Source organism: Oncorhynchus nerka, linkage group LG5 (assembly GCF_034236695.1).
Source record: "Oncorhynchus nerka isolate Pitt River linkage group LG5, Oner_Uvic_2.0, whole genome shotgun sequence".
NCBI classification, from domain to species: Eukaryota; Metazoa; Chordata; class Actinopteri; order Salmoniformes; family Salmonidae; genus Oncorhynchus; species Oncorhynchus nerka.
The window spans coordinates 45,646,824-45,667,230 of NC_088400.1; the positions used below are offsets into that span (position 1 = coordinate 45,646,824).

The window sequence follows — 20,407 nt, forward strand, 5'->3', positions numbered from 1 at the left end:
ATGTGGTATTCCCTTGATTTCCAAGAGTCACCCTCCACAGGGGTTGATTGACTGAATGATGAACATCCTGTCTCCATAGAGATCTGGCGGTAGGGAAGATTGTATTAATAACCTGGGATTAGGGTGTTTTTAGAGTTAGCAGGGACTAGCTCTGCTCAGTCCTGCCTACGGAGAGAGCGGTTATGTCATTAACCCTCATCCTCGCCTCGGGACAGCCTGTCTCTCCATGTCTCGCTTTGACTGGAGACACACCTCTTATTTGTTAGCTGCCAAAATCACCTCAAGCAATCCTTCCTGCTCATGGCTTGTGTCCTCACCCTTATGGAGGTGAATCTGTTATTATTCATGAGTAGATTGATGGATGGAATGAATTAACAAAAGATGGACATATTAACTGGTGGAGCATTTGTGGCTCATTTTCGACATGACTTCCACATCTTGATCATAAGCAGAAATTCCTGTCACCTAGGCGTATAACATGCTATAGGGGAGGGACGCATAAGAAGTGTGTCCCTAGCCTGGGGCCAAACGTGGCCCTGAAAACGGCCACATGCATTGTATGTGTGTGCTGCGTCTGAAAAGAAGAGGTAGAGTGGAGGAGGGTTTAACTTTGTGTTTAAATGGCTAGAACACTTATGCAACACAACTCCCACAGATAGGGGGACCGGAGAGAAGCCAGAGAGCCCCCTGGGAGAGTTGACAGGTGCTATCAATGAAACACCAGCAGGCTATCCACTAGCTGCATTCAGTCACCACATTTGTTTTCTTAGGCACGTTTATTGTTAGGCTTGCCAGTATAAAATGTGGCAATTAGGCCTACATCTTTCAGCACTACGTTAACATTTTGGGGGGGGTATTTATAAGTTGGCGTTTTTTTGTAGTTGTTTAATAGTTGCTTTATGTGCAATTATACTCCATAGTGCGATCCTACTAGACGACTGTTTTCAAAATTACAGACCGTGAACTGGATTTAATTTGCTTGTAGAATCACTATCTTTCGGGGCCTTTTACAGGATTGAAAACTCCAAAAGGCTTCTCTCGAAATTAAACTGCTTGGTGTATAGACCATTGATATCAGTTCAAACCAAAAACTCCAAAAGGAGATATATTATTCATACTAAACTTTGAATGAATGTTTCACTCGCTCTGCAGAGACTGCTTAATTGTGTTAATTGTAAAATCTCACTCAGGTTGCAGGTAATGTGAATTAAAGTAGTAATTATCAGCCTGCGGGAGCACGTGCTCGGGTTAATGCACTTTATATCTCTGATACGTTTTTAATAAACCCATTAAGACATAAATTAGATGCGGCAGCTGCTCCTTCTCTCTCTTTTCAAGCCATTAGGAGTGATCCATTTAGTCATTAAGGCCTTTTCCTTCTTCATGGGGATTTACATGGTGGTAAAAAAAGTGCATTAGCACATATTTAGCATGTTGGCGTGTATTGCTCACACTGCGATTATCCTACGTGCCATCCACTCTCACCTCCCATTGGGCTCGTTGCCTGTTACTGTAATTAAGCTGAACCACAACGTTTAATAATAATGGATTTATTTTATGTAGTGATTTTTATTAGAAGTCTAATCTTGAAGTCGCTTTGAATTACAAAAAAAACAAATGAAGTGATCTACAGTTCTTTGGCAATGGTTTTCCACATAATGAGTCTATTTTAGTGTAAAATACTGGTATGAAATGTGCGTTTGTGTAAAGATTATAATTTGTACTCCAAAAATGCTCATTTCAATCACCAACATAATATTAGCTGATGTATCACCTCACCTACTGTATGTCTGCGTAGTGCATACTAATTTGGAAAGAGATACTGTAGGTCTACCATTGACTTTCTGTATCATGCCTATCTTGGTTTACAATACGCTTACATGGATTGTTTCAAGAAGCTAATGTAAATGATTATACAGAGTAGGCGTAAGTTTTCCGTAACCATTGATACAGGGTCGGGTGTTTTTGTCATCCCGCGAATAGGAAAAGGCTAGGACTGGGTGAAGGCTAATTTGATTCTAGATCTGTGATCAAGAGCAACTATTGCTGAGTCAGTGGTCTCAAATGTCTTAATCTTAATCTCTCTCTCACTCTCTCTCACTCTTACTCTTACCCTACGGTCAGACTGGAGAGCCTGTGGCATGATGAGCTGAAACAGAAGGGGAAAGAAGAAGCATCCCTATCCCGTGTCTTCTGGAGGTTTTGCCAGACCCGCATGCTGGTAGCCATCTTCTCCCTCCTCATCACCATGGTCACCGGCTTTGTGGGGCCTAAAAATACACTTCAAATCTGCTTTCTTTCTTTTCTGCTGATTCACCTAACATTGGCAGTCCTCATTCGGCCTTCATGCTGGCTCAGAAATTGGGGATGCGTTCCAAATAATGCCCTATTCCCAATGTAGTGCACTACTTTTGTCCAGGACCCGTAGGAATTTGGTAAAAAGTAGTGCACTCTGCAGGGAATAGGGTGCCGTTTGGGAGGTACTCTGGGAAGTACTATCCCATTTCACATTAGTCTGAAAATATTTATGAAAACATAGCAGAAGATTACAAAGCCTTCGATGGTGAAACCCATATTAATCCTCCAGATTAGCCAGTGTGTACCATGGTCGCACTTTGGCCCAGAAATATACAGTTATTTTCCAACTGCCACGCTTTGGGCTTAATTTCCCCCCTCCTCATAACTAAAATACCCCAAATTAGCATCGACCGGCAGTGAAACGCAAAAGTGCTGATAGTGCAGTACAATGCGGGCGCTTATTACAGCCATATTAAATTACATTTCAGATGAAAGGCATTTAAGTTTTGAGTTCCCCAACTGCGATATTATTGAGTGGATGTTTTGTTTCCACCACTTCTAGCTGTTTATTTGAATGTCATGCTAGGGCTACGTGTGGTGTGATACGTGCTAGCAGCTTTCCTCATTCCCCTCTAATAGCGTTAACTGGATTTACTAGTTACACAATGACTTGTTTGTCTCACATTCCTGTCTGGGTGCTATGTAGGCCTACTGTATAGATTTATTTGGCATAGATTGGACTATAGTGCGCACTGGTAATCTCACTGTCAATATTTTAGACTGTGCCTATCTTTTCAATTCAGTCATAATACATTCTCCAGTTCACTCTACCTCTGTCCTCCAACATTTTTGACTTCAAAATGCTCTTTTGCTCACTCTTTCTCTCATCCACCCTCTCCTCCTCCTTTCTTACCTCCCCCCTTTCCCACCTTCACCAGTATTCCCAATCCCAGGCACTCCTGGTCCATGCCCTGCTAGAGTATTCTCAGAGTGTGGAGGGCTGGCTGCCCTACGGCCTCTCCCTGGTGGCGGGGATCTTCTTGATGGAGCTGATGCGCTCCTGGTCCCTGGTGCTCATGTGGGCTGTCAATTACCGCACCGCAGCGCTCACATTAGCCTTTCACAAGATCCTCTGCCTTCGCAGCACCAAAGACATCAGTGCCGGAGAGGTGAGTATTTTTAGCCTGGTCCCAGATCCCAGATCAATTTGGCTGTATAGCCAACTTCTCTGTTCATTGTCATGCCTGGTCCCAAACAGATCTGGGAACAGGGTGTTTGTGTGACGGCGGACCAAATCAAGATGGCGCCGACAGATGGTCACCTCGCTTCAAGTCCTTAGGAAACTATGCAGTCATTTTTTTTTTTTTTTATGTATTAATACGACTTTCCCAAATCATATCCTTTGTTCGGACCTCCACCCTGGACATTGAGTCTAATCCCAGAGGCCGACCCAAAATAACATCGTCGCCGCAGGAGAGGCAGATGGAACAGACTCCTGGTCAGAAGGCGAGCACACCATCAACCGCTTCCGAGCATATTACTCGCCAATGTCCAGTTTCTAGACAACAAGGTGGACGAAATTAGGGCACGAGTTGCCTTCCAGAGAGACATCAGAGATTGTAACATTATCTGTTTCATGGAAACATGGCTCGCTCGGGATATGTTGTCAGAGTCGGTATAGCCACCATGTTTATTCATGCGTCGCACCGACAAAAACAAACATCTCTCTGGTAAGAATAAGGGCGGGGGTGTATGCCTCATGATATGCGACTCATGGTGTAATCATAACAACATACAGGAACTCAAGTCCGTTTGTTCACCTGACCTAGAATTCCTTACAATCAAATGCCGACCGCATTATCTCCCAAGAGAATTTTCTTCAATTATAGTCACAGCCGTGTATATCCCTCCCCAAGCAGATACCTCGACGGCCCTGAAATAACTTCACTGGACTCTATGTAAATTAGAAACCACATATCCTGAGGCTGCATTTATTGTAGCTGGGGATTTTAACAAAGCCAATTTGAGAACAAGGCTACGTAAATTCTACCAGCATGTTGATTGTCGTACCTGCTCGAGCAAAACACTAGACCAGTACTACTCTAACTTCCGCGATGCATACAAGGCCCTCCCCGTCCTCTCTTCGGCAAATATGACCATGACTCCATCTTGTTGCTCCGGCGCTTGAGACTCATGAATGAGATCCTAGTCTGTATCAAGTTAATCAAGATGTACTGCTGGGAAAACGCTTTTGCTCAGAACATCCACAGTGAGTGACTGGTTGCACACGCACACACAGCTTGTATTTCATTAATTTTTTGGTCAGGTCACTTGGTCAGGAAAAACACAAGGCCCGAGTCATCACGTTTATGGCACGGGGCCTGTGACTCAGCAAAAATCATAATAAGTGACTCACTTCCTGTTTTGCATCTGGATTAAGATAATTATTTCCAACTGAGAATGTGCCTCTTCTTCTATTTGTACCTCCTTAATTTGACTAATATTGACATTTTCCTCTCGGTTAGGCCAATTCAATTCCAGTCAGTCCAATAAATTCAACCCATTACCTGAAACACATTAGTTTCATTAAATCCTCCAATCATCAATTCAAATTAGACTCATCCCCGCAATTGATGCAACTCCGTTCCCATTAGATTCCATTGGCTTAGATTCCCTCCCTGTCCTCCAGCATTACGCAAGCCCTGAATTAATCCCTGCGCCCCAAGGTTAATTAAAAAAGTGTTTAAAGATCTTTGATACCTAAAGACCTGCAGAGGGTTGTTCCACTTAGAGGAGATTGAAGAATTAGAGGGGCCATTTCTCACGAGGCTCTTCCTTACATTGTTGATAAGAAGCGTTTGGTGCTTTTAAACATGATTGTAATTAGACAAGTGGGACTCATCCTCATATCAGTCGACCGTTTGGATGATGATGATAATAATCATACCTATTATTATGATGATTAATTGGACGTTCATCTTAAGAGACATCAGTTGTTTAATATCAAGAGTTGTGATATCATTATCTTCATTAGTTATTGTTAATTGACATCCATATTACACCTGCTGATAAAAATAGACGGCAGGTAGCCTAGTGGTTAGAGCATTGGGCCAGTAAGTGGAAGGTTGCTGGATTGAATCTCTGAGCTGAAAAAAAAGTACAAATCTGTCATTCTGCCCCCTGAGCAAGGCTCTTAACCTACTGTTCTCTGGGCGCCGAAGACATGGATGCCGATTAAGGCACCCCCCCATTTGAGATTGTTCAAATAGCTACCCTTTGCCTTGATGGCAGCTTTGCATACTCTTGGCATTCTCTCAACCAGCTTCATGAGGTAGTCACCTGGAAGGCATTTCAGTTAACAGGTGTCCCTTCCCAAAAGTTAATTTGTAGAATTTCTTTCCTCCTTAATGCTTTTGAGCAAATTAGTTTTGTTGTGACAAAGTGGGGGAGGTATACAGAAGATGGCTCTATTTGGTAAAAAACTAAGTCCATATTATGGCAAGAACAGCTCAAATAAGCAAAGAGAAACAACAGTCCTAGTCATTACTTTAAGACATGAAGGTCCGTCAATACGGAACATATTAAGAACTTTGAAAGTTTCTTCAAGTGCAGTCGCAAAAACCATTAAGCGCTATGATGAAACTGGCATTCATGAGGACCGCCACAGGAATGGAAGACCCAAAGTTACCTTTGCTGCAGAGGATAAGTTCATTAGAGTAACCAGCCTCAGAAATTGCAGCCCAAATAAATGCTTCAATGCTTCACAGAGTTCAAGTAACAGACATATCTCAACATCAACTGTTCAGAGGAGACTGTGTGAATCAGGCCTTCATGGTCAAATTGCTGCAAAGAGACCACTACTAAAGGACACAAATAATATTAAGATACTTGCTTGGGCCAAGAAACACAGGCAATAGACATTTGACAGGTGGATGAGTCTACTTTTCTTTTTTTTTTTAGCTCTAACTGCCATGTCTTTGTGAGACGCAGGATAGGTGAACGGATGATCTCCACATGTGCGGTTCCCACTGTGACGCATGGAGGAGGAGGTGGGATGGTGTGGGGGTTCTTTGCTGGTGACGCTGTCTGTGATTTATTTAGAATTAATGGCACACATAACCAGCATGGCTACCACAGCATTCTGCAGCGACACTGCCGTCCCATCTGATTTGCACTTAGTCCCACTATCATTTGTTGTGCAAGGGCTATTTGACCAAGAAGGAGAGTGATGGAGTGCTGCATCAGATGACCTGTCCTCCACAATCACCCGACCTCAACCCAATCGAGATGGTTTGGGATGAGTTGGACCGCAGAGTGAAGGAAAAGCAGCCAACAAGTGCTCAGCATATGTGGGAACTCCTTCAAGGCTGTTTGAAAAGCATTCCAGGTGACACTGGTTGAGAGCCAAGGGTGTGCAAAGCTGTCAAGGCAAAGGGTGGCTACTTTGAAGAGTTTGTTTAACACTTTTTTTGGTTACTACATGATTCCATATGTGTTATTTCATAGTTTTGATGTCTTCACTATTATTCTGCAATGTAGAAAATACAAAAAATAAAGAAAAACCCTTGAATGAGTAGGTGTCCAAACTTTTGACAAGGTACTGTACATTTGGGAGATGTACACATACATGAACACAAGGAGGGCAAGACGGGCACTTGACTTGGACAGCTGCCAATGGCCCACAATTTTAAAAGTACATTTTATACCATTTATGGCCGCGAGGCCCAACATGTCTCTTTTATTTCTATCCATGTCTGTAAGTGTGTCTCTAATGTTTGAGGATGAATACAAAATGTACAGTGTCAGACTAAGTTCCTGAAAGACTCTAGTGGTAATACAAGCTCTCTCTCTCTCTCTCGTTGTGTTCAGAGGAGAGGGGGATATTGGAGAGGGCTGCTTGTGTTCAGAGCCTCACAGTGGGCGTGGCTCCCATATTCGTGGTGACTTCCAGTGTCTGCACATTCACTCTACACGTGGCCTTGGGTTATGACCTCACTGCAGCCCAGGTAAGCCCCTCTGTCAATAGCTTTTAAAGAATTAAGTGCTTTTTCAGGAACTGAGTGCTCTTTTCATTGCTTCGAATAGCTACCAGTAGCTTTTAAAGAGGTGGAATTTCACTAAATTAACTATGCTGGACCCCTCCTCACCTTTCAGGCCTTCACTGTTGTCACAGTCTTCAACTCAATGACCTTTGCCCTCAAGGTCACGCTCTTGGCTGTACGAGCTTTATCAGAGGGTGTTGTGGCAGTCAACCGATTTCGGGTAGAAAAAAGACAGATGAGATCGTTGTACAAAAATTGGGAATGATTGTGGCACGATGTCAGCTAGCATTCAGTCAGCAAGGACTGTTGTCAGCACTTCAAAATGGACATATTAATTAATCAGCTCCTCATGCAAATGTTCAATGTCCATCTTATCATATCTGTGTCAACAGACACTCTTTTTGATGGAGGACCGAGAGGTGGTGATGGCCAAAACGGACAGCCCTATGAATTCCGTGGAGTTCCGTGATGCCACGTTGGCTTGGGAGAAGGCCAAAGCTCCCACCAAAGCCATCACTGTCCACAAGAAGAAAAGAGGCGGGATGCGACGTGTACTGCGCAAGGAGAAACTGAGCCTGTATATCATTGCAGAGAAGGTCAAGGGGAACAACGAGAGTCCCAACGGACAAAAGCTCCTCACCCACATGGAACAGGAGAGCCCCCAGAGCACCATCTCCTCCACCCAGAGCTCCACCACCCGCCTGCCGCTGCACAAGACCCGGCATCGAATCGATCTGTGCGTCAAGAAGGTAAACGGCTCATTTACAAATATACACATAAACAAACACACTCTAAAGCATTGAGACACTGGCACTGGACAGAAAAATGGATTTAGCCTGCAGGCACTTTCAAATATAGTAGTTCAACTCATGGAAAAAAGAGAGCGACTGAAAGAATAGACAATTATAGGGAGTCAAGGTTGTACCACAACTTTGCACTTCTTTCCTTTGAAATGGACATTTCAATACAAATCCATAATATTACATCACTGGTATCATTCTAATCTGCAGGGGACGCTGGTAGGAATCTGTGGAGGTGTGGGGAGTGGAAAGAGCTTCTGTCTGCTCTACTGGGACAGGTGAGGATCTAGATCATTGGCCTTCAAATATCACCAGCTTACTGGGGGATTCCCCTACAAACCAGACTTGAAAGCATTTGAGGTGTGTTTGACTAATTGACTGGGCTTGACAATCTGGACCCTCTATTTCTGAAACTATCTGCCGCCATTGTCACAACCCCTATTACCAGCCTGTTCAACCTCTCTTTCATATCGTCTGAGATCCCCAAGGATTGGAAAGCTGCCGCAGTCATCCCCCTCTTCAAAGGGGGAGACACCCTGGACCCAAACTGTTACAGACCTATATCCATTCTGCCCTGCCTATCTAAGGTCTTCGAAAGCCAAGTCAACAAACAGGTCACTGACCATCTCGAATCCCACCGTACCTTCTCCGCTATGCAATCTGGTTTCCGAGCCGGTCACGGGTGCACCTCAGCCACACTCAAGGTACTAAACGACATCATAACCGCCATCGATAAAAGACAGTACTGTGCAGCCGTCTTCATCGACCTTGCCAAGGCTTTCGACTCTGTCAATCACCATATTCTTATCGGCAGACTCAGTAGCCTCGGTTTTTCGGATGGCTGCCTTGCCTGGTTCACCAATTACAAGTTCAGTGTGTCAAATCGGAGGGCATGCTGTCCGGTCCTCTGGCAGTCTATGGGGGTGCCACAGGGTTCAATTCTCGGGCCGACTCTTTTCTCTGTATATATCAATGATGTTGCTCTTGCTGCGGGCGATTCCCTGATCCACCTCTACGCAGACGACACCATTCTATATACTTTCGGCCCGTCATTGGACACTGTGCTATCTAACCTCCAAACGAGCTTCAATGCCATACAACACTCCTTCTGTGGCCTCCAACTGCTCTTAAACGCTAGTAAAACCAAATGCATGCTTTTCAACCGATCGCTGCCTGCACCCGCATGCCCGACTAGCATCACCACACTGGATGGTTCCGACCTTGAATATGTGGACACCTAGGTGTCTGGCTAGACTGCAAACTCTCCTTCCAGACCCATATCAAACATCTCCAATCGAAAATCAAATCAAGAGTCGGCTTTCTATTCCGCAACAAAGCCTCCTTCACTCACGCTGCCAAGCTTACCCTAGTAAAACTGACTATCCTACCGATCCTCGACTTCGGCGATGTCATCTACAAAATGGCTTCCAACACTCTACTCAGCAAACTGGATGCAGTTTATCACAGTGCCATCCGTTTTGTCATTAAAGCACCTTATACTACCCACCACTGCGACTTGTATGCTCTAGTCGGCTGGCCCTCGCTACATATTCGTCGCCAGACCCATTGGCTCCAGGTCATCTACAAGGCCATGCTAGGTAAAGCTCCGCCTTATCTCAGTTCACTGGTCACGATGGCAACACCCATCCGTAGCACACGCTCCAGCAGGTGTATCTCACTGATCATCCCTAAAGCCAACACCTCATTCGGCCGCCTTTCGTTCGAGTACTCTGCTGCCTGTGACTGGAACGAATTGCAAAAATCGCTGAAGTTGGAGACTTTTATCTCCCTCACCAACTTCAAACATCTGCTATCTGAGCAGCTAACCGATCGCTGCAGCTGTATATAATCTATTGGTAAACAGCCCACCCATTTTCACCTACCTCATCCCCACAGTTTTTATTTATTTACTTTTCTGCTCTTTTGCACACCAATATCTCTACCTGTATATGATCATCTGATCATTTATCACTCCAGTGTTAATCTGCAATATTGTAATTATTCGCCTACCTCCTCATGCCTTTTGCACACATTGTATATAGACTCCCCTTTTTTTCTACTGTGTTATTGACTTGTTAATTGTTTACTCCATGTGTAACTCTATGTTGTCTGTTCACACTGCTATGCTTTATCTTGTCCAGGTCGCAGTTGCAAATGAGAACTTGTTCTCAACTAGCCTACCTGGTTAAATAAAGGTGAAATAAAAATAAAAAATAAAAATAAAAAATAAGCCTGAAATTCGCACTTTTGGGGCTATTCCATTGGTTCCATTGTACTGGGAAAAGGAAGTCAAACGCTGCTCAAGTATTTCCCTGAAAGTATTTGACTTTTGGCCCAGGTCAGCTTTACCTCTAGTATGTATTAACATGAGTCTTATCCCTGGTGTTTAACAGATGACCCTGCTGGAGGTCAACGTGGCAGCCAGTGGTGGCTTTGCGTATGTCGCTCAACAGGCCTGGATCCTCAACGACTCACTGAGAGAGAACATCCTGTTTGGAAAAGGATATGATGAAGACAAGTAAGATTGATTGATTTTGTGTATATAAAATCAACAGCTAATTGTCTGTAGTCCATGACAAACCACAGTTGGATGTCATAGTTTGATAGTTTCACATTGACAAGGGCCAAAGACATTTCGAACTCATGGCTTACTCATTTCTCTCGACAATGACTGTTTCCCTCTCATGTTAACTCATGTCCATGGCAGTGTTTCCTTATTAGGTATAATTCTGTGCTCGATGCCTGCTGCCTGATCCCTGATCTGACAGAGCTGCCCTGTGGGGATATGACTGAGGTATGTATCAGACCTCTATTACATCTCTCTGTTGGATATCCTCTCAATATGAACTATGGCCACACTGTACAATGCATAGACCTTACAGTATACCAAAGTAGCAGAAAGTGGAATAACTATGTACAAGGCTAGTAAGTAGTACATGCGTTTATAGATGGAATGTTTTGGGGTGCACTGTAGTATTTTATGAGGAAACACAAGTGTTTATGTAACTATCTTTATGTCCTTATCTGTTCTGGCCTATGATGCCCATGTATTGAGAAATAATCCTTGATACATTTTGTCAACGTTGTCTCAATGTTCTCACTCTAGATCGGGGAGAGGGGTGCGGGTAAGCCTGGCACGTGCCGTGTACAGCGAGTGACCCATTCTACTCCTAGATGATCCTCTCAGTGCCGTGGAAACCCACGTGGGCTCTCAGCTCTTCCACAACGCCATCCGCACAGTGTCCAAGGGCAAGACCATCTTTGTCACACAGCAGCTTCAGGTAAAATGAGCTACTGATCATCTGAATGATGTGAGATTCAGAATGATTTGCAGCAAATAAGTGACTTGTGTAATATGGCGACATCATCGGAAATGGTTTTATTCCTGTATAATGCATTAATGATCTGAAAGGGCTTTCTTAGCTAGTCTCTTTTGTATATCTTTGGGATGCTTAGTCTGAAAGGACTACTAGTGAAAGGAAATGAGAAAAACCCTATCTAGACTTTGCTTTCTCCTATATACAGTGGGGCAAAAAAGTATTTAGTCAACCACCAATTGTGCAAGTTTTCCCACTTAAAAATATGAGAGAGGCCTGTAATTTTCATCATAGGTACACTTCAACTATGACAGACAAAATGAGAAAACAAATCCAGAAAATCACATTGTAGGATTTTTAATTTATTTATTTGCAAATTATTGTGGAAAATAAGTATTTGGTCAATAACAAAAGTTTCTCAATACTTTGTTATATACCCTTTGTTGGCAATGACAGAGGTCAAACGTTTTCTGCAAGTCTTCACAAGGTTTTCACACACTGTTGCTGGTATTTTGGCCCATTCCTCCATGCAGATCTCCTCTAGAGCAGTGATGTTTTGGGGCTGTTGATGGGCAACACGGACTTTCAACTCCCTCCAAAGATTGTCTATGGGGTTGAGACCTGGAGACTGGCTAGGCCACTCCAGGACCTTGAAATGCTTCTTACGAAGCCACTCCTTCATTGCCCGGGCGGTGTGTTTGGGATCATTGTCATGCGGAAAGACCCAGCCACGTTTCATCTTCAATGCCCTAGCTGATGGAAGGAGGTTTTCACTCAAAATCTCACGATACATGGCCCCATTCATTCTTTCCTTTACACGGATCAGTCGTCCTGGTCCCTTTGCAGAAAAACAACCCCATAGCATGATGTTTCCACCCCCATGCTTCACAGTGGGTATGGTGTTCTTTGGATACAACTCAGCATTCTTTGTCCTCCAAACACGACGAGTTGAGTTTTTACCAAAAAGTTATATTTTGGTGTCGTATGGTCAGATGACATTCTCCCAATCTTCTTCTGGATCATCCAAATGCTCTCTAGCAAACTTCAGACGGGCCTGGAAATGTACTGGCTTAAGCAGGGGGACACGTCTAGCACTGCAGGATTTGAGTCCCTGGCGGCGTAGTGTGTTACTGATGGTAGGCGTTTGTTACTTTGGTCCCAGCTCTCTGCAGGTCATTCACTAGGTCCCACTGTGTGGTTCTGGCATTTTTGCTCACCGTTCTTGTGATCATTTTGACCCCACGGGGTGAGATCTTGCGTGGAGCCCCAGATCGAGGGAGATTATCAGTGGTCTTGTATGTCTTCCATTTCCTAATAATTGCTCCCACAGTTGATTTCTTCAAACCAAGCTGCTTACCTATTGCAGATGCAGACTGGCCATAGTGGAGTTTGGAGTGTGACTGTTTGAGGTTGTGGACAGGTCTTTTATACTGATAACAAGTTCAAACAGGTGCCATTAATACAGGTAACAAGTGGAGGACAGAGGAGCCTCTTAAAGAAGTTACAGGTCTGTGAGAGCTAGAAATCTTGCTTGTTTGTAGTTGACCAAATACTTATTTTCCACCATAATTTGCCAATAAATTCATAACAAATCCTACAATGTGATTTTCTGGATTTTTTTCCCTCATTTTGTCTGTCATAGTTGAAGTGTACCTATGATGAAAATTTACAGGCCTCTCGTCTTTTTAAGTGGGAGAACATGCACAATTGGTGGCTGACTAAATACATTTTTGCCCCACTGTAGATACAGTAGCTCAGTGATCATTGTGCAACAGGAGAATCACATATCACTGGTGTTGACACTCTCTCAGTACCTGGCAGAATGTGACGACGTGATTCTGATGAAGGAAGGGCAGATTGCAGAGCATGGCACCCACAACCAGCTCATGGGAAGAAACCGTGACTACGCCACCCCTTAAACAGTGTACAGCAGAAGGTAATGCCAAACACACGGCGCACGTCCAACTAGCCTGATCACATATCTGTTTGTGCTGTTTTACTAACAGATCTATGACTAGGCTAGTCTGAGTTGGCAAGACAGCACAAACTGATCTGGGACCAGGCTAGTCCAGCTCCAGCTCTCCTTTATGTAAAAACACCTTTGTCATCCCTCTTTACACAATGACATCATACATCCATCCTGCATAATTCATGAGACAGGAGAAGCCAAGCGGGTGGCTGGGAAATGTTAGCGCATACAAGGCCTTTTATTATTTATGCGTGCATTGATTTACCGGTGTCGCACCGCTAAAGACCCTGTCACCGATATCTGTTTGAATTACTTACTGGCCATTGTTATGGCTTCGCCAGGATTTGTGGGGTCTTATGCTGTAGCTCTCTCTGGCTTTCTTTCCTAGAACCTGGTGAAAAATAACCTGAAAAATAAGGAGAAGGAGGGAGAGGAAAAGGTTGAGTCCACCGCAATTGTCGCTAAAGTCGCCAGACCTTCGATGGAGAAACAGAAAGGTGAGACTCGACCGCTATGGATAGAATGTGTTAATGTGTTCCATCCAAAACAGTCGGCTTGAAATAAGGAAATGACTCACATGGGTCTTTTTTTTTATTCCTTTCTTTCTTCTTCCCTCCTTCCCTCCCTTCCGCCTTTCTTTCCTGCTCTTTACTCTCCAGACCAGCTCATGAAAGCGGAGGAAAGGGCTCTGACGCCGTGGCCTGGGATGTGTACAAGGCCTTCATCAAAGCAGCTGGAGGTCCTTGTGCCTTCATCATCAACCTCTTCACCACCGGCTGCATCGCCTTCAATAACTGTTGGCTGAGCTACTGGATCCGCCAGGGCAGCGGGGTGAGTTTTATTTTATTTTTTATTTTTTTTGCACTGGATCCAAATGATGATCCACTGGATCCAAATGATCATCCACTGGATTCAAATGATGATCCACTCGATCAAAATGATGGCCTTACACACAGACACACAATTAGGGTCAGATTACCATACCCCCAATCCTTATTAGAAACATTAGAATGAAAAACAAGTGGCAAAGGGCAACTTCTGCCTACCTTGAGGGATGTCTCAGTACACTGTAGAGGCTATGCCTACCACAAGAAACACTACTTCTGCGCATCACTGAGTTGTATTGGGGAAAGTGAGAGCATTAATCTTAACACGAGTAATTAAAAAAGAAACGCGGTAAACATAATAAAAACAAGGGACGAGCCACCGAAAAAGAGTTGTGCTGCAAAGCTGTCGTCCATGTCAAATTTGAAGAATGCGTTTGGAATAGCGACATCATTCGAATGGCTGCTTCTTTCATGTATTCTATATTGGATTCAGTACTCAGCTGACTTTGTTTTATTTATCTCATTCATTAGATATAAATTCTGTTTTTTCCGAGGCGGCCCTGTGTGTGTTTCCTTCATGGGGATTTGTTGCTCTCATCTGCTCTCAGAACACATCATTAATCCTGGAGAACAAAACCAATGAAACGGTGGCAGCGTTGGCAAACGATAGCATGAGGCTCAACCCTCATGTTCAATACTACTCAAGAGTTTATGTGCTGACCATGGCAGCCGCTCTCTTCCTGAAGACAATGAGGGGGCTAGTGTTTGTCAAGGTCAAGCTCAAATGTCTTTTAGAGTGGTTCTTGTGGATTGTTCTCCCATCTCGATGTCCTGACCATTCATTGGCATGTCAAAGGAGAGTGCATCACTGGGTGCTTCCCAAATGGCACCCTATTCCCTGTATGGTGCACTACTTTTGACGAGCTCATAGGGTACCATTTGGAATGTAATCAGGTTTTCATTGATTTACACTCAGGCCCTTTCAAAGGAAAGAGGTGCAAAGTGGTTGTGGTAGAACCTTGACTCCCTCTAATTGTCTTATTCTTTCAGCCGTTTTCATGAGTTGCTCTACTATAATTTGTGTGTGCCTCTGTGCCTCTGTGCCTCTGTGCCTCTGTGCCTCTGTGTGTGTGTGTGTGTGTGTGTGTGTGTGCGTGCGTGCCTCTGTGTGTGTGCGCCTCTCTGTGTGTGTGCGCCTCTGTGTGCGTGTGCATGTGCTCCTCTGTGTGCGTGCCTCTGCACCTCTGTGTGCGTGTGTGCACCTCTGTGTGTGTGTGTGTGTGTGTGTGTGCCTCTGTGTGCGCGTGCATGTGTGTGTGTGTGTGCGCCTCTGTGTGTGTGCGCGTGCTCCTCTGTGTTTCCCAGTCCATTTGGATATATGTCCCCTTTTCTTTGCTAAATTCTTCTGACAGCCCATTACAGAGGTCATGTCCCCACGTAATTGTGTGCCACTAACTTCCCAAAGATGGGCTATCTTTTTTTTTTTACCCCTAGCTGTGACGTGAATGTGTGGGTGTTGGATATTCCATTAATAGATTTACTGTGTTTTCTCCTGCCAAAAGTAATTTCTGTACAATTGGCCAGACGTTTTTCATTGAGTTAACTTAGACATACGGTCATAACCTTTCTGTGTCAGCCTGCCAGACATTCATTTATGTATGAGTCGTTGACAGATGGGCTGACACAAGAAACATTCCACTTGCACAGTGACCAGGCCTGGCGCCAGGGGGCATTTGAAATTGACAATGGGGAAACATTTTCCAGGATTCTTGCATTTGAATTCAATTGCATTGTGCTTATATCATGCTTTACCACAATAAACATAAAGTTCAAAAAATATGTATATATATTTTATTTCACCTTTATTTAATCAGGTAGGCAAGTTGAGAACAAGTTCTCATTTACAATTGCGACCTGACCAAGATAAAGCAAAGCAGTTCGACACATTAAACAACACAGAGTTACACATGGAGTAAAACAAACATACAGTAGAAAAATAAGTCTATACGATGTGAGCAAATGAGGTGAGATAAGGGAGGTAAAGGCAAAAAAGGCCATGGTGGTGAAGTAAATACAATATAGCAAGTAAAACACTGGAATGGTAGATTTGCAGTGGAAGAACGTGCAAAGTAGAAATAAAAATAATGGGGTGCAAAGGAGCTAAATAAATAAATAAAATAAAATAAATACAATAGGGAAAGAGGTAGTTGTTTGGGCTAAATTATACATGGGCAATGTACAGGTGCAGTAATCTGTAAGGTGCTCTGACAGCTGGTGCTTAGAGCTAGTGAGGGAGATAAGTGTTTCCAGTTTCAGAGATTTTTATAGTTCGTTCCAGTCATTGTCAGCAGAGAACTGGAAGGAGAGGCGGCCAAAGGAAGAATTGGTTTTGGGAGTGACCAGGGAGATTTACCTGCTGGAGCGCGTGCTACAGGTGGGTGCTGCTATGGTGACCAGCGAGCTGAGATAAGGGGGGACTTTACCTAGCAGGGTCTTGTAGATGACCTGGAGCCAGTGGGTTGGGCGACGAGTATGAAGTGAGGGCCAGCCAACGAGAACGTACAGGTCGCAGTGGTGGGGAATATATGGGGCTTTGGTGACAAAAGAGATGGCACTGTGCTAGACTGCATCCAATTTATTGAGTAGGGTATTGGAGGCTATTTTGTAAATGATATCGCCGAAGTTGAGGATCGGTAGGATGGTCAGTTTTACGAGGGTGTGTTTGGCAGCATGAGTGAAGGATGCTTTGTTACGAAATAGGAAGCCAATTTTAGATTGAACTTTGGATTGGAGATGTTTGATGTGAGTCTGGAAGGAGAGTTTACAGTCTAACCAGACACCTAGGTATTTGTAGTTGTCCACGTATTCTACGTCAGAACCGTCCAGAGTAGTGATGCTGGATGGGCGGGCAGGTGCAGGCAGCGATCAGTTGAAGAGCATGCATTTAGTTTTACTTGAATTTAAGAGCAGTTGGAGGCCGCGGAAGGAGAGTTGTATGGCATTGAAGCTCGTCTAGAGGGGTGTTAACAGTGTCCAAAGAAGGGCCAGAAGTATACAGAATAGTGTCATCTGCGTAGAGGTGGATCAGGGACTCACCAGCAGCAAGAGCGACATCATTGATGTATACAGAGAAAAGAGTCGGCCCGAGAATTGAACACTGTGGCAACCCCATAGAGACTGCCAGAGGTCCGGACAATAGGCCCTCTGATTTGACACACTGAACTCCATCCAAAAAGTAGTTGGTGAACCAGGCGAGGCAGTCATTTGAGAAACCAAGGCTGAGTCTACCGATAAGAATGCGGTGATTGACAGAGTCGAAAGCCTTGGCCAGGTTGATGAAGACTGCTGCACAGTAGTGTCTTTTTATCGATGGTGGTTATGATATCGTTTAGGACCTTGAGCGTGGCTGAGGTGCACCCATGACCAGCTAGGAAACCAGATTACATAGCGGAGAAGGTACGGTTGGATTCGAAATGGTCGGTGATCTGTTTGTTAATTTGGCTTTCGAAGATTTAGAAAGGCAGGGTAGGATAGATATAGGTCTGTAACAGTTAGGGTCTTGAGTGTCTCCTCCTTTGAAGAGGGGGATGACCGCGGCAGCTTTTCAATCTTTAGGGATCTCAGACGATACGAAAGAGGTTGAACAGGCTAGTGATAGGGGTTGCAACAATTGCGGCGGATAATTTACGAGAGGGTCCAGATTGTCTAGCCCAGCTGATTTGTAGGGGTCCAGATTTTGCAGCTCAGATCAATTTGAAGAAAGAAATGTAAAACATGGTCATTGTGGATGTTGTTTCAAAGTGTAACACAACAAAATGGACAGCATTTTCTAAGGTGATGATTATTTCAAAATACACATATGCATAGTGGAGCTTATGTATGACAGGTCGCTCCTACCAGGTGGCGTGGCGAGAATCCGTCTCCTCACCACGTGCTCTCACCACTGGTGTCCCCCAGGGCTCCGTTCTAGGCCCTCTCCTATTCTCGCTATACACCAAGTCACTTGGCTCTGTCATAACCTCACATGGTCTCTCCTATCATTGCTATGCAGATGACACACAATTAATCTTCTCCTTTCCCCCTGCTGATGACCAGGTGGCGAATCGCATCTCTGCATGTCTGGCAGACATATCAGTGTGGATGACGGATCACCACCTCAAGCTGAACCTCGGCAAGACGGAGCTACTCTTCCTCCCGGGGAAGGACTGCCCGTTCCATGATCTCGCCATCACGGTTGACAACTGCACTGTGTCCCCCTCCCAGAGCGCTAAGAACCTTGGCGTGATCCTGGACAACACCCTGTCGTTCTCAACTAACATCAAGGCGGTGGCCCGTTCCTGTAGGTTCATGCTCTACAACATCCGCAGAGTACGACCCTGCCTCACACAGGAAGCGGCGCAGGTCCTAATCCAGGCACTTGTCATCTCCCGTCTGGATTACTGCAACTCGCTGTTGGCTGGGCTCCCTGCCTGTGCCATTAAACCCTACAACTCATCCAGAACGCCGCAGCCCGTCTGGTGTTCAACCTTCCCAAGTTCTCTCACGTCACCCCGCTCCTCCGCTCTCTCCACTGGCTTCCAGTTGAAGCTCGCATCCGCTACAAGACCATGGTGCTTGCCTACGGAGCTGTGAGGGGAACGGCACCTCAGTACCTCCAGGCTCTGATCAGGCCCTACACCCAAACAAGGGCACTGCGTTCATCCACCTCTGGCCTGCTCGCCTCCCTACCACTGAGGAAGTACAGTTCACACTCAGCCCAGTCAAAACTGTTCGCTGCTCTGGCCCCCCAATGGTGGAACAAACTCCCTCACGACGCCAGGACAGCGGAGTCAATCACCACCTTCCGGAGACACCTGAAACCCCACCTCTTTAAGGAATACCTAGGATAGGATAAAGTAATCCTTCTCACCCCCCCCTTAAAAGATTTAGATGCACTATTGTAAAGTGGCTGCTCCACTGGATGTCATAAGGTGAATGCACCAATTTGTAAGTCGCTCTGGATAAGAGCGTCTGCTAAATGACTTAAATGTAAATGTAAATTGTGCCTATACAATACATAGCCTACCACATATTGTGAGCAAAACCGCGACTCATCAGTGAAGAGCACTTTTTGCCAGTCCTGTCTGGTCCAGCGACAGTGGGTTTGTGCCCATAGGCGACATTGTTGCCGGTGAGGACCTGCCTTACAACAGGCATACAGGCCCTCAGTCCAGCCTCTCTCATCCTATTGCGGACAGTTTGAGCACTGATGGAGGGATTGTGCGTTCCTGGTGTAACTCGGGGAGTTGTTGTTGCCATCCTGTATCTGTCCCTCAGGTGTGATGTTCGGAGGTACCGATCCTCCATCTTACACGTGGTCTGCCACTGTGAGGACGATCAGCTGTCCGTCCTGTCTCTCTGTATTGCTGTCTTTGGCGTCTCACAGTAGGTCTCACAGTTGCCACATCTGCAGTCCTCATGCCTCCTTGCAGCATGCCTAAGGCACATTCACACAGATGAGCAGGGACCCTGGGCATCTTTCTGTTTGTGCTTTTCATAGTCAGTAGAAAGTAGAAAGGCCTCTTTAGTGTCCTAAGTTTTCATAACTGTGACCTTAATTGCCTACCGTCTGTAAGCTGTTAGTGTCTTAACTTCTTGCGTCGAGCCAACCCGGATCCGGGATCATGACTACAGCCTCAAGCCCATTACCATAACGCAACGTTAACTATTCATGAAAATCGCAAATGAAATTAAATCAATATGCTAGCTCTCATTCTTAGCCTTTTGTTAACAACACTGTCATCTCAGATTTTCAAAAATATGCTTCTCTACCATAGCAAAACTAGCATTTAGCATTTAGCGTTAGCATTTAGCATTAGCATTTAGCGTTAGCATCACCAGGCAACATTTTCGCAAAAACATTCAATAAATCATTTACCTTTGAAGAACTTCGGATGTTTTCAATGAGGAGACTCCCAGTTAGATAGCAAATGTTCAGTTTTCCTGAAAGATTATTTGTGCAGGAGAAATCGGTCCGTTTTCTGCGTCATGTTTGGCTACCAAAAAAACCCGAAAATTCAGTTATAAAAACGCCGAACTTTTTCCAAAATAACTCCATAATATCGATTGAAACATGACAAACGTTGTTTAGAATCAATCTTCAAGGTGTTTTTCT

The 20,407-nt window shown here is 44.7% G+C and overlaps 1 pseudogene; it reads left to right on the forward strand.

Moving 5' to 3' along the window:
• Nucleotides 1-20,407, forward strand: part of LOC115129169 (ATP-binding cassette sub-family C member 5-like) — a 42,866-nt pseudogene that overhangs the window by 1,077 nt on the left and 21,382 nt on the right.